Source organism: Molothrus aeneus, chromosome 10 (genome assembly GCF_037042795.1).
Source record: "Molothrus aeneus isolate 106 chromosome 10, BPBGC_Maene_1.0, whole genome shotgun sequence".
Taxonomy (NCBI): Eukaryota; Metazoa; Chordata; class Aves; order Passeriformes; family Icteridae; genus Molothrus; species Molothrus aeneus.
This window is the reverse complement of record NC_089655.1, coordinates 19,479,484-19,492,959: the sequence shown is the minus strand read 5'-3', so window position 1 is coordinate 19,492,959 and position 13,476 is coordinate 19,479,484. Positions and strand designations below refer to the sequence as shown.

General features: G+C 45.2%; 1 protein-coding gene across 2 annotated transcripts in view; it reads right to left on the bottom strand.

Moving 5' to 3' along the window:
* TBL1XR1 (TBL1X/Y related 1) overlaps positions 1-10,850 on the bottom strand; it is a 109,101-nt gene extending 98,251 nt beyond the window's left edge. For both annotated transcript variants that reach the window (XM_066556323.1, XM_066556324.1), the window contains exon 1: positions 10,625-10,850. The gene's annotated coding sequence lies outside the window, so the exon portion shown is untranslated. The remainder of the gene's footprint in view (positions 1-10,624) is intronic.
* Positions 10,851-13,476: the final 2,626 nt, after the last annotated feature.

The following is a 13,476-nucleotide window of genomic DNA, read 5'->3' as shown; positions in this document are numbered from 1 at the left end:
TGCCATTCATCCTGCATTGAAATTGAGGCAGTATTTTACAGACTGCCTGCAAGCCACCCAAACTGGGGAAGTTTTCTAATACCAGAGAGCAGATGGACACGCAGCTGACACTGTTGACACGCAGTCAAGATTGCTACGAGAATCTCTACCAGCTTGAAAGTTTCTACCACCTTCCGTGCCATTACAAGTGAAAGCAACTTGGTAATACCTACTGTGGAGCTCTGACAATTCAAGATCATTTTGGTGAACAGTCCTGTAGAGGTATAAAATACACTGCAAGCACCAGCTTCCAAAGAGGAATAAGCAAGACTAAATGCTGATTAAAAAAAAAAAACAAAACAAACCAAAAAAAAAAAACAAAACACCACCCCAAACCACAACCACATTTATTCTACAAATCAAAAATACTGGACCAGACAATGAGCTACACAGGCATTGTTAAGATGTACTAAAAACAATAACATAATAAAAATCACTGTAGGCAGGGAAGACTAATCTTTCTGCTCTTCCTTAAGCAAAACTCACAGCAATTTCAATGGAATTCTCCCCCAGATACGGCTGGATGACTACATCCACAGCCTACACGTGCCAAGTCTGCTCCTGCAGCCAGTCTCTACTGCATCCATCTTAGTTACACTACACATATCCTCATTACAGGGATTTATAAACAGCATGAGTAATTTAGAGGTGATCCACAAAAGTGTGACTTCAGTACAGATGAGGTTCACTATTATTGTTTTCAGTGTCACCAGCCTTATGGTAAAGGACTTACACCTGGAAGACTTTCAAGCTTTTACTGACTTTCTCAAAAGCACATTCTCCATTCTCTCAGTCCCAAGCACATCCACTCTGGAGCTAGAACACCGGCCTGCTATCCATAGGTTTTGCTGGGAAATGAGGTAGGAGAGAGTTTATGATCCATTAAGTCACCTGTGTTTATTTTCTTAGGTTCTGGACAACAAGACATGAAACAAAAATGGTGTTTGGATATCAAGCAAGAGAGTGTTTTATCATGCAGTTTCTGGATGTGAACTCTTTAAAGACAAAGCTCCAAAGTCGCAGTTCCCCACAGGACAAAGGCGCCTGTGCGCACGTCCCAGCTCGCAGCCTCAAAGCCCTGTTTGTTCACCCAGAACAATGGGGCATGTGACTTGTCAACACTACCCACAATAAAAACAATAAGATAAGGCTGCCACTGATTTCACGATGACTGACTTTGTTTTCACTAATTTTAAGTCACAATGTCAATAAAAACTTCTTGCATAAAACCCCTTATTTTGAAGAGCCCAAAGCCAACCCCACCTTGCGCAGAGGTTTTCACTCCAACTTCCTCAGCTTTTCGTGTCTGTACTAAATGCTCACACCAACTCCCTCCAAAGCCTCCCTCTGACTTCATCAAGAGTTGGATCAATGCTATATGCCTAGAGCCAAGATTATTTTTATCATATAAGAGCACTGCCAAAATTTGTCCTCTGCATTTCCTGCCCCGTGTGCCCATCCCAAGCACCCATGTGCCCGCAGGCAGGCCCCTCGCTCACCTCCTGCTCGCTGCCAGGGGCACACACGGGATAATGAAACTTCCCCAGCAGGTTTTGCTCCACCACTGACTCAGGCTACATCATCCAAACCCATTCAACCCCTCCAGTTCAAGAGGGCTACCTAGGACTGAGTCCTGCATATAATTTTAACATTTTAAGAAAGAGGAAGAAAGCAGAGAAGACCCAGAGAACAGAAACAAGAAGGCACCAATTTGATTTAAATGACTGAAAAGAGAACAGATGGGGACAACGCAAAAGAAAAAGTCCAAAGTAACAAAGAGGGCAGAGAAAGCCCAAAAAAAAAAAAACCAAAAAAAAAAAAAACAGGTGGGGAATGATTAGAAAAATTAAATAAAGCCTTAGGAAGGTGTAAGAACAAAATGGTGCAAAATGACAGTTCACTACACTTATTTGTCACTTTCCCACTAGAGCACGTACAAGGAGCAGAGCCAAGAGGAAAAGGCAGAGCCACCCTGACACTTGGAAGGGGTTAATTCAGAAAGAAAAAAGCAGCACAATCTTGCACCACTTGTCTTTTTATCACACGGGGGGAGGCTTGGGGGGTTATTTTAATTACACAGAACAGCAGTAGGCCCAGCAGCATCAGATTAACAAATACAACTAGGCAGCAACAGGCACACGGAAGTACATTGCAGTTCCAAACTTTCACCATTTACAGAACATTAACACAAATGAAATCTGGCTAACCTGATCTCTGAATGTGCTTTTAAAACCTGAGCATTTCTTTCGTTTCACCTTGACAAAACTCCATTCCACAAGCAGATAGTTACAGGGTTACAGGCCCAGGCCACAGCTGGGTAAGTGGGAGGCACATTAAGTGCATAATGAAATTTCACATATTCCAACACCATCAATGGAGCTTTCTGGAGCTCTGCAGCAGCATCCAACACACACAAGCCTTGCTGCTGGCACAACAGCCAGACCTCAGCCTACGTAAGGGACGTTCTCCTAGCCGGAGTCTGACACTGCATTTCACATACCCTCCGAGCCTCGTGTGTGAAGTCACCCCTAGCGTCAAAGAGCGAGTCAAAACACATCCACAGTGTTTTCCCTGGCTACCCCTGAAAGTTTCCATCCCTTTATCTTTCATGTAATTTTTAAAAAAATTCTCCCCACCATTTCTGTCGATACGCACGGGATCCCCAGAAGTCCCCAGCACATGCAAGCAGTGAGCATCTCTCTAACATGAGACCTCAGCTGTGTTCCAGGCACTGGGACAACAGCAGACTAATGGGAAAATTGAATTTGGTGCTTTCACAATCAGCCCACAGAACCACACCAAGAGAGGGTTCATTTTTTAAGACAAAAGCAATGCCCTTCTTACCAGAAAATAATACACCTAGGAGGGCTGTGGTGCCCAGGCACCTCAACGGGATGACCCAGTGGTATAGAGGGCTTTTTGTTTTATTTTAATAGAAGAGACTCTTAAAACTTAATTGCTAGTGCATTTAATACGTATTATATGTACTGTAAAAAAGAATCTTACAAAAGGCCTTGATGAACTAGGATAAGTAAAAAATAACCTTGCACATGTAGACAGCAGAAGAACCAACTAACATGGATTTTGCCAACAGCAAGATAACATTGATATTTCTAATGTAATCAAAGGCCATTCACAATCTGCCCTGGAAGACATTCACAGAAATACAAAGCATTTTTCTTACAACTCAAACAACTGTGACAAATATTTACTATAAAGGCAAAAGCTGTTAAAAAAAAAAAGAAAAATAAGTTGGTTTCTATTAATCAGCTACATTTAGACATCCGTTCCTGCTATCAGATCAAGCTCATCAAAACTGCTTTGTAGGTTGTTTCATTTTATTTGTGTTCAAGTTTTGTCACAACTCAACATATTGAAGTTTCATATTGCTGACTTTTTTCATGCCCACAATGGTAAATACTTACAGTCTAAACAACATACCAGATTGTGAAATTTAGTTGTGCCTTCAAAATAAAGTGGAAAATCAGGTACCATGTCAGCATCAAGAAAACATTCATATTGTTCATCAAGTACAGACCCCACTTCTATAAACCCCATATTTGTTGCACTAGCAATAGGAAACAGCACTGCTACACAAGATATGTTCCTAGCACAATTTATTTGATGTCAGCATTAATAGATGGTTTGACCACACCATCCCTCATTTTCCTCCATCTACATTTGTGCTAACTTTGCTTTGTAAGTACATTAAGAGGTATAAAATCTGATACATTACAGGATCACAAACATCATCATGGCAAAAAACTTGCATTTTTACAAAGCACTGCCCAATTAAAATTTATCTCCAAGAGTCTGTATTTAGAGAAGTGTGTTTGTGTTGATACACAATCAGAAATTTCTGCACTAGAGAAGAATGTGAACATCCATACAAAAATTAGTGGTGATTCATTGTTTAGCAGTTGTCTTCCCTTTACAGCACACCGCAGACTGCAGGACACGTTGCCAAACTGAGAGCACCAATACTTCCTTTAACCTAATATAGGACAAATAAATACACTTCAACACCTTCTAAATCTTGCACGTCCTACTTTTTTGACCCAGATCTCTTGTTATTTCCCCCATAGGTCTATGCAATATCAAAACTATTTTTTCCCCACAAATTTAGACATAACCTAAAAGAGGAAAAGTTCTCATGCTTACTGTGAGCTAGAGAGACCAGGAAGCGGGGGGGGGAGGGTGAGACTCACTCATCTCTCTTAAGATCAATCGGTATTTTAAGGTAAGCTCCTTTCTCAACTGCTGAAATTAATGGCAGAAACACTCATTTGTCCAAGAGGACTGTAAGTTAGACCAATATCAATAATAAATGAAAAATAATGACATCTTTTTAATACTATTTTTACAAAGCAAAATAGTATTTTCAGGAGTCATGCTGACACTCAAGCATGAATCAGTCTGTCCAAAAACCACTAAAGAGCTATGAAACTTGTTATTCCACTCCTTGGACAGCTTGGGCAACTTATTCCAGGAAATCAAACTGTCTCCTCTCTGCCTGGTACTTTTAGGGAACCATCAGGGGACTCAAATCTGCCTCACATGTGCTCACCATCCATAATTCCCCACTCAGTTCACTGGCAATAGGTCACCCATGTGAAGAGCCTGAACTTTTGACATTGTTAATGTCAAATGGATGCAACTTTGAGGATGGGTTCTATTTAGGACTCTAGCCCTTGACAGTTTCTGTGGTTTTGGCACCAGACACAGTATTTAGCACTGTATTTTCATAAACAGTAAATATTTGACCCGTAACTCATAACCTTGGAAAAATGCTCCAGGAATAGGCAGCACAGAGATCTTTTCTGCAGCTCTCTGCTTGCCACCAACAGGCACGAAGCTGTGCACAGAGCAAAGTTTCCACTTTCACAGTCCCAATTCATAAAAATCTACCATCAGCCTGAGGTCAGTGGGGCGAGAGGGAGCTCTGCATCCAGCCAGAGAAGCAACTGCATCATTCCCCAAACCCACAACGGGTTAAAAGGAGCACCAGCATTACTGCAGGGACAGCTGCTCGCCTGCCCTGCCAGGCTGGCAAAACTATTGCCCCACTGAAGGGGAAGGGAAGGTCTGCTACTCACACCCCAGCAGCTCAAAGTTCCAGCCACGCACCTCCAGCAATCTGAAATGACACCCAGCGTGTCTGCATATGGCACAGGGTTGTGGAGAGTGTCTGTAACACACTGACACTGAGCAGAGATTGAACAGAGCCTCCGATCATAAAACAAAAAATCCCACACAACTGTTTTCTCTGGATGATTCTGATTTTTTACTGCTAGACATTACTAGTAAGCAAGATTGCTCCTCTGCAACATGGAGACTTCAGAATTACAACAATAAACACAAGTCAGAGCACACAACATAGCCTTTTACTAATACTGCTCCCAGGAACAGAAACTACACCCTCACGGGAGTTTGCAAAAGCCTGCAAACCACACACAAGAGTTGATTTTTAGAAATGCTAAGCACACACAGAGACTGCCAACTTCACATGCAACTGCAGGGACTCAGCATCTTTGAAAATAAGACTATTAATATCTTACTTTAGAGATGCAGATGCCAGCTTATACTCTTCTTAAGTAGAGTCAAGCTTGCACCAAGCACAACTACAGCACAAATGCAGGGACCAGATCCCCACTGCCACCACACCTCCAGCTCCTGGAGGCAAGCAGGATACAGAGAGCACCAGGAAGGGCCATGGGCAGGCACTGAACCACACAGCCAGGCTGACACCCAATCTGCCTGCATTACTCATCCTCAAAAAATGGTGTGTTAGGCCAATAGCATACCTAGGGATGTTGCTTCTGGCATTCTAGCTAACATATTCCAAAGGACCTCAGTATCTCCACTTAGCACTGAGTTTGGCGACACATAATTGTATCCAAATTAAATTGAGACTCTTCGAAAGACGTTGCATATATTGGCCAAGACAATTCCATAACGCTCCCCTTCATCACTCTGGAGCCTCTTTCAGTAAGTTCTTCAGAAAGCTACACCAATTCACCAGACTTTCTGATTACTATTTCTACAGGTGAGGAAATGCACTAAAAAGTCTTCCCTGCAATCAGCCCATCCAAGAAGCAAGTGAGCAGGTGTGAGCTGCAACACCAGCAATTTCACTCCTTGGCTAGCCAAGACAGCAAAATCCTACACACCCAACCAATGAGCGAATATTCCCCTACAATTACACAACCTCCAGCTTGGAATGACCATTTACTTCTTATCAAGGCAGAATTATTTTTAATGCTCCTTATCAATATAAAAAGTTAAGTCTAAAGGATGTCACAGAAACGTAATGGTAAGGTACTAAAGACAAAGGTTTCAGAGTGTAAGCTGAGTTACGGCTCTGTGGATCCTTCCAAACCAAGGAAACATTTAACCTGAGCTCAAAGAAGGCCACTAAAACTCTAGGGCATTTTGTATAAACAAGCTCAGCCTTGTTTTCATTACAAGTGGGAAGGAAAGGGCCTTCTCATCTTGGACTAGATACCACACGGCAGAACCCTAAGTTTGCCAGTTTTCATACAAATTGGCAATTTCCAGACCAGAATTCCAAACTTTTTCACTCAAGCTACCAACTCTCTCAGAGTGACAGCTATGCTGCCTCATTTTCACTGCTTCTTACCTCCAGTTAGCTAATTCAATTTTGCAAAATTAAAGGAAAGCCAATATATTCCCCTACAATTTCATAGCAAAAGATATTCCTTATTCCTCATTTCATTGTCACACTTTATCTCAGAAGAAGCCAATTATAAAATGAATAAAGCCGTCTCAATCTACTCTGGTCAGGATCACTTGAACTTTTTCTAGTAAAGTCACTCGTCATTTAAGTGACTTTACAGAAATTAAGACCATCTAACTTCATACTTCTGCACCTAAAAAACTGGGCACATTTGGGACAGGGCTAGCTAAATCAAGAGCAGAAACATAGAAATGGTTTCTTCATCACCTGTTAATTTAAAGCTACTACATTAATGCAGCAATGCAACTCAAAAAGAGAGAAGAGCTGTCAATCATAGCTCCTAATGGGAAGCTCCTGACACTCCTTCACCTAACACAAACACTTAAATTTGTATTTAAAAATGAGCATGCAATGAGTATATTCTCAGAGCAGTTACTTTTTGCAGGAGCCAAACAGGCATAATTACAGAGTGTGCACACACACACTTTCACTTCTCTCCCAACCTGCAGCTACTTGCATGAGCTGATGTTTAGGGCACTAAATACAGTCATTATTACACCCTGAACTCTGGGTGCAGGCATGTGCAAACACACACCCAGCGAGGATGGCCAGCACACAGACCAGTATCACACCACTCAAAATGAATAACGTGAGTTAGATTATCAATGAGTCACACTAGGGTACGATACATCTCAGAATCACAATATTGCAGTATTGACACAACACCGACCTGCAGCACACCCTGTCCTTGCTCTCCTCTCCAGAGCACAGACCAGACCACTTTACCACCACCACCACCTTATCCCAGCTGGGGAGGGGAAGACTGGCAGAGACTTGTGTCTGTCTCTCCTCCGCCCGCCAGCAGTGTCCTCGCCAGCAAGGTGTCAGAATTCACACAGGCACCACAATCCTCAGCAGCTGTGGGACCAGGGGGCAGAACGGACAGGCAAAGCAAGCAAAAACTGGAGGGGGGACTGTCACTTGGGACTCCCAACGAGCAGAGGAATCAGTGATGAAAAGGTGTCACACCCGCCACTACCTCGGCCTTCCCAAGACATTTTACAGTGCTCTTGTACCAAAACAGTACCAGGGTAATGAAAGATTCACATCCTACTGCCCACCACTAATACAAAACACACCCAACTTCTGGGAGCAACTTCACAGACAGCTGCAGAGCTCATTCAGCTGAACGAGGCCACTGATGTTCACAAAGCTGTGTGTTTTACAGGACTTCCTGACTCCTGCATGATTACATCCTTGTAGGATGTGGGTCTTTACTGCCACTACAGAACTTCTAACAGCAAACACGTTCTGACTCAAATGTGAAGTCCACGTTCTATTAAATTCCAGACCAAAATGAAGTTAGGTAAAATAACTCAGTTTGCTTTACATTATTCAGATCTGTTCTTCCTAACTTAAAACTATTATCTGAAAACAACATTATCAGCAATTTTGGCCATTTCCCCTAATACATCCAGAGTCTCTTTTATGCTTAGGGCTGTAGCACTTTTTAGCATCAAACTCTTTCATGATGGGAAAATGACTATGAAGTATTGCTGTTGGGTACTTAGCGCTTATATCCTGCCTTACAACTTCAAAGCATTACACAAACATCAATAATTACCATATATAGAGTAAAACTGAAAGAAGTATTCATATTAAAAAAGAAACTCACAAGAAAAAAAAAAATCTTAACTACCTGTTTAAAGGGGGGAAAAAGCAACAGAATCTTTTGTAATTATCGTATTCTTTATGCTACAAACACGCATTATGGCTGTGCACGTTCAAACAAAAACTATACACTCTTATAAACTCTTAAAAATAAATTAGAAAGCCCAAAAGCCAAACCCCAACTCCTTTCATAGATTTAAATTACATTTCCTTCTCCTTTCCTGAAGGAATGAGAGCTAAGTGTTCTCCAGGTGTTCCCAATAACAGTTTGGGAGGCAGGCCACCACGCTCCCATGACAGAGTACCAGAAAACACGGTTCTCATGGAGAAAAATCCAACTTCTCCCAAGAAAACTTAAGATAGCGACAGTGTACCACCTCAGGTGACCTTAGGTAAATAATACAAATGTTGCCATTCCATTAGACCTTAAACAAAAACAAAGGAGAAAAAAAACACTAGAGAAAAGCACAGAAAGTTTGTTTCGATCAATTTCACAGGGCACCACCTGTGCCCTAAGCACCATCAGCAGCCCCTTTTTTTCAATGGATAAGGGCAAAAACCCCTTCACAGCTCATCCACAAACACATACCCACTCACTTAAATTTAAGGACACACGCAGGAGCTTGCAGTCCAGTCCTCATTTGCAGTATATTCGGAAAAACCCACTAACACACGTGTCCAAAGGAAGGCCCCAAACCCAACCTGAGCCTCACATGGACAAGCCTCTGGGTTACTCAGAGCAAGAAAAGGGCACCAAACTGCCCCAAAGCCCAGGTACAGCCAAACCCCAAACCCCAACCTGGCATATGGTGCCCTTGCTGCTCAAGGAGCACAACTCACAGCACCCAAAGGGCAGAGACCATCAACAGCAAAGAACCTTTTTAAAGCACACAACGTGCTCAGACATTTATTTTAGCACGGAAGGACAGCAAAGCGAGTCAGACAAGCCCACAAAACTCCTTTTTTTTTATGCAATAAAGACCTGTTTCTCCTGATCATGCCTCCCATGCCTTAACAATAAGGAAGGAATATGTTTTGTGATCCCCTCCCCCATAAATCAGTTAGGAATTTGATTTACACAGACAGGAAAACGAGGAAGTCGAGCACACTGGAGAGTAGTAAAAACTTCACCAGCAAACTTCACTTTCCTACACAGCGACCTACAAACCAAACTTTCCTCCAGACTCACGTGTCATCTGCAGCAACCAGCCCCTGCCATAAAGCACAAAGTTTTGCTGTTCTGGGGATAAAGACAAGCGAGGGAGAGACTTTTATTCTGTCAAGCTGCCTTAAAAGGAAATTCGGTGATGAAAGATTAAATTCACCTGGAACAACACGATAAATTTTAACCCTTTCGAGGGAACAACAATAACAAGCCACACATTTCAGGACTTAAATCCTCCACCAAGAAAACAGTACACACTGCATCAACCGTGCAGAGCCCCTCTAATTGATGCAACACACAATTTACACCAGGGTTTCGGACTGGGATAAACCCTGGGAAGGAGAGACGCTGGGAAATAGGGAAATAAAAGCTTATTTTATGCCTCGAAGCGGGCCCGCTCCCTGGCACCGCGGGGCACTGCATGTTCCACCCCGAACTTCGCCGCCGAACTGATCAATAACTTGGCACTGGGGGGAACACGGGGAATGGCCCGGGGTGGGGGTGTATCCCCTCGCCAGGAACGGGGAGCCGGGATGGGGGAGAGCTCCGCCAGTGGGGGAGGGGAAGGGCCTCCCCTCCCCCATCCCGACCCGGCCCTGCCCCCCTTCCCCTCCCCCCCCAAGTAAATATGCGGGAAGGGGGGGAGGGGAAGCCGCTCTTCCACACAAATCGGGCTAAAAATAGGCCTCTCGCCATGGCTCCAGTGTGCCATTCGCTGCCGAGGCCGGTGTCCCCCCCATCCCCCCGCTCCATTAAACCTTTTCTTTTTTTTTTTCTTTAATTTTAAAAAAAAAAAAATGAAGGCGGGTGGGGGAGGGGAAGCCAGCGGCGCGGGGTGGGGGAGGGGAAGGGATAAATACGTGTGTATATATATGTATATGTGTGTCTGTATATATATGTATATATACACATATTAATAAAAACGGGGGGGTCACAGAGGCGTTGTGGTCCCATCCCCCTCCCGCCCGCACCGACACAAACAGGGCGGCCGCCCCCCACCCCCATCGCCGGCCCCCGCCCGCCCCCGGGGCTCCGAGCCCCCCGGTTCTTACCTTGCGAGCGGCTGCTCCCCCCTTTCCCAGGGAATGGAGGCACGAGGAATTCACCCTGGATTGTCTCTCCTCCTCCCGTGTGTTTTATACCGCCGCGTGTATATACGCGCACATCCCTGCCTGTGTGAGTGTGTGTGTGTACACGCGTATAGTTATCGATTATATATATATATGTATATACACACATATATATATATATGTATTTTTAAGGTGTCCACACCGAGAGGAGGAGGAGAAAAAAAAACACCAGGGAAAAAAAAAAAACCAACAAAACCACCACACACACACAGGAGGAGGAAGGAAAAAAAATACCCAGCGCGTAGCGCTGTGATATTCAATTATATCCGAGCCAGGGGCCGGGGGAGGGGAGGGTGGGGAGGGCGGGTGGGGGGGGGGGGGGGACGGGACTGGAGATTAAGTCCCGAGGAAGGAGGGGAAAAAAAAAAAAGTAATATGTGTGTGTGTGATTGAGATTGAGGAGGGATCGGGGCGGAATGTGGGAGCTGTTACTGGGGGAAGGAGCCAAGCGGCGCGGAGCAGCCGGCGGCCCGCAGACACTCCGGGTGCCCGGCCGCGCCGAAATGGGCGCCGGCGGAGGGAAGGGAAGGGAAGGAAGGGAGGGAAGGAAGGAGGAAGGGAAGCAGCGGAGCCGGGAGGCGAGGCCAGGCGAGGAGGAGCGGCCCGGCCCGGCCACACAAGCCCAGCGCGGGGGTCGGGAGGGGGACCCGCTCCCTGACGCCTTCCCCGCCGCGCCCGGCAGTGCGGGAGGGGAGGGGAGGCGGCCGCGGGCGAAGGGAGGGAAGCGAAGGGGAGGCCGCCCGGGCACGGCAGGCCCCAGGCCGCGGAGCTTTTCTAGGAAAGACATTAAACTGCGCTGCCAACAGAGCTTATGTAAATGCAGGATGTAACATGGTGGTTTTGCCTCTCTCCTCGCAGCCCGTCGCGGTTGGCGATGGCACCTGGCACCGGGATCCAGCCCCGTGTGGGCACCCCGCTGCCGCCTCTGCCCTCTCGTTCCATTTAATGAAAATAATCCTCCCCGGCGCTAATGCAATGTCCTACCTGGGCGCTGCTCATTTTTACAAGTGAAATGCTGTTTGTCATCTATAGGGCCGCATTGTTTGTTTTTGAAAGCGAGCTTTGTTAATCAAAACCACATTCGTCACCAGGCAGCCCTTTCCATCTTAAAATGGTTTTGCAAGAGCATTTCACACTCTTGGGCGATGGTCCAGCACTCTCATGTCCGGACATTGGCACCCGTGCAGAGTCCCAATGACCACAAACCCTGCACGGATGCGATGGCAACATCCGAGGTTATCCCAGCTCATTCCAAGGCTCTCCACACACCCCAGCCCAGCTCTGGTGCTGCTCAAACAGGGCGTCCACATCACCACACTCAATTTCAGAACGATTTCACTGCAGCTGGCAGTGGAAAAAGAGATGATCATGAATATAATGCCTTTTTTTCTTTTTTTATTTTTCTTTTTTTGTGGATAGAGTATTGCCAGAGAACTATGCTAGTCCTAAGGCAGCATTTCTGGATTTTACCTTCAGTCTAACACCTGGGATATACCATTGGCAGATTTTGCCTACCACAGGCTGATGGGGTTCATCGGCTCCACAAAGCCTTGTGTAGATCTCTGGGTGTAGGATCCTCTCATAGTACTCATTTTCTTCAGGATCAAACCCATGCATTTTTCTTTCCTTTATGAAGAAAAATATTTAAATACAGGCCAAAGTTATGTAAAGAAACCTAAATCTCTCTAGAAAAGCTAGGAAGCATATTTGTAGCTGTAAATCATTGGTGTCCAGCATTTATCTGTGTAATGATTTTGGTGGCCCAAGAGGGCACCTTTCTTTTCTCAGTAATGGTGTGTAGGCTGTCTGCTTTAGGTATGTAAGAGGGAATAGTTTTGAACACTATATCCAGTTCAGCTCCAAAATTTGCTGAAAATCAAGAAGTTTAAGAGGGGAAGAAAAAGTGGCAAGGCACTCATTAACACGTTCACGCATTATAATCTTAGATCTGTCCGTGCTTCTAATGGAGTTTGACCTCTTGATACTCTGATTTATTTCCCAGGTGAAAGAAGATAAGCAGTAACAGTGTGTGGAGGAAGGGGAATATAGCCTAAGGCAAGAGGAAAGGGAACTCTTTTGGGGGACTGGGGGACAGCAGGGGCCTAAGGAAGGACACGTGAGAAGTCCATGAAATGGGAATGAGAGGTGTGACATTCAGAAAGCTTGTGTGAGGAACGGGGGAGGGAGAATCCCTGAAGTGTGCGTTGTTTGGCCCTCAGGAACTACAAACACTGTCTTCCCATCCATCTGCCGAGCAGCGACAAGGCGCTGAGCTGAAGTCATCTGGCTGAAGGTTTCCGTGCTCTGGTGTTCTCCAAATGTTCAGTCGCAGCTCTTGGGTACCAGGCTCTCTTTTTTAACACAATGATGTGCTCAACTGGGCAATTTCCCGAGAAGCTCTGCTCTGCAGGATCTGCAAAGTGAATTCTGGCGGATTTGTGCTTTAATAGTTGTCCCCCATCTGTTTTGTTCTGGTTTGCCTTTTTTCATGAAGGCGAACACCCCTCAGGACTGCACAAAGGCCTCTCACTCTCTGTGATGGGCTTTAGCCTTTGCAGTTCTCTGGCCCAAATGTGCAGCTGGATTCAGAGCTACAGGGGACACTTCCAGAGCGCATGGGAAGGAGGCTCTCGCTTTCAGAGGTTTCCAAGAACGGATGTTGGGTAACACGGGGCAGTTGAACAGGTTGTGGTTTACAGCAGATTGTTCAGTGAGTGAGCTGAGCTCAGGGAGTTGGCTTTGCCTTCTGGGAGAGCCACTTCTAAACAATAACT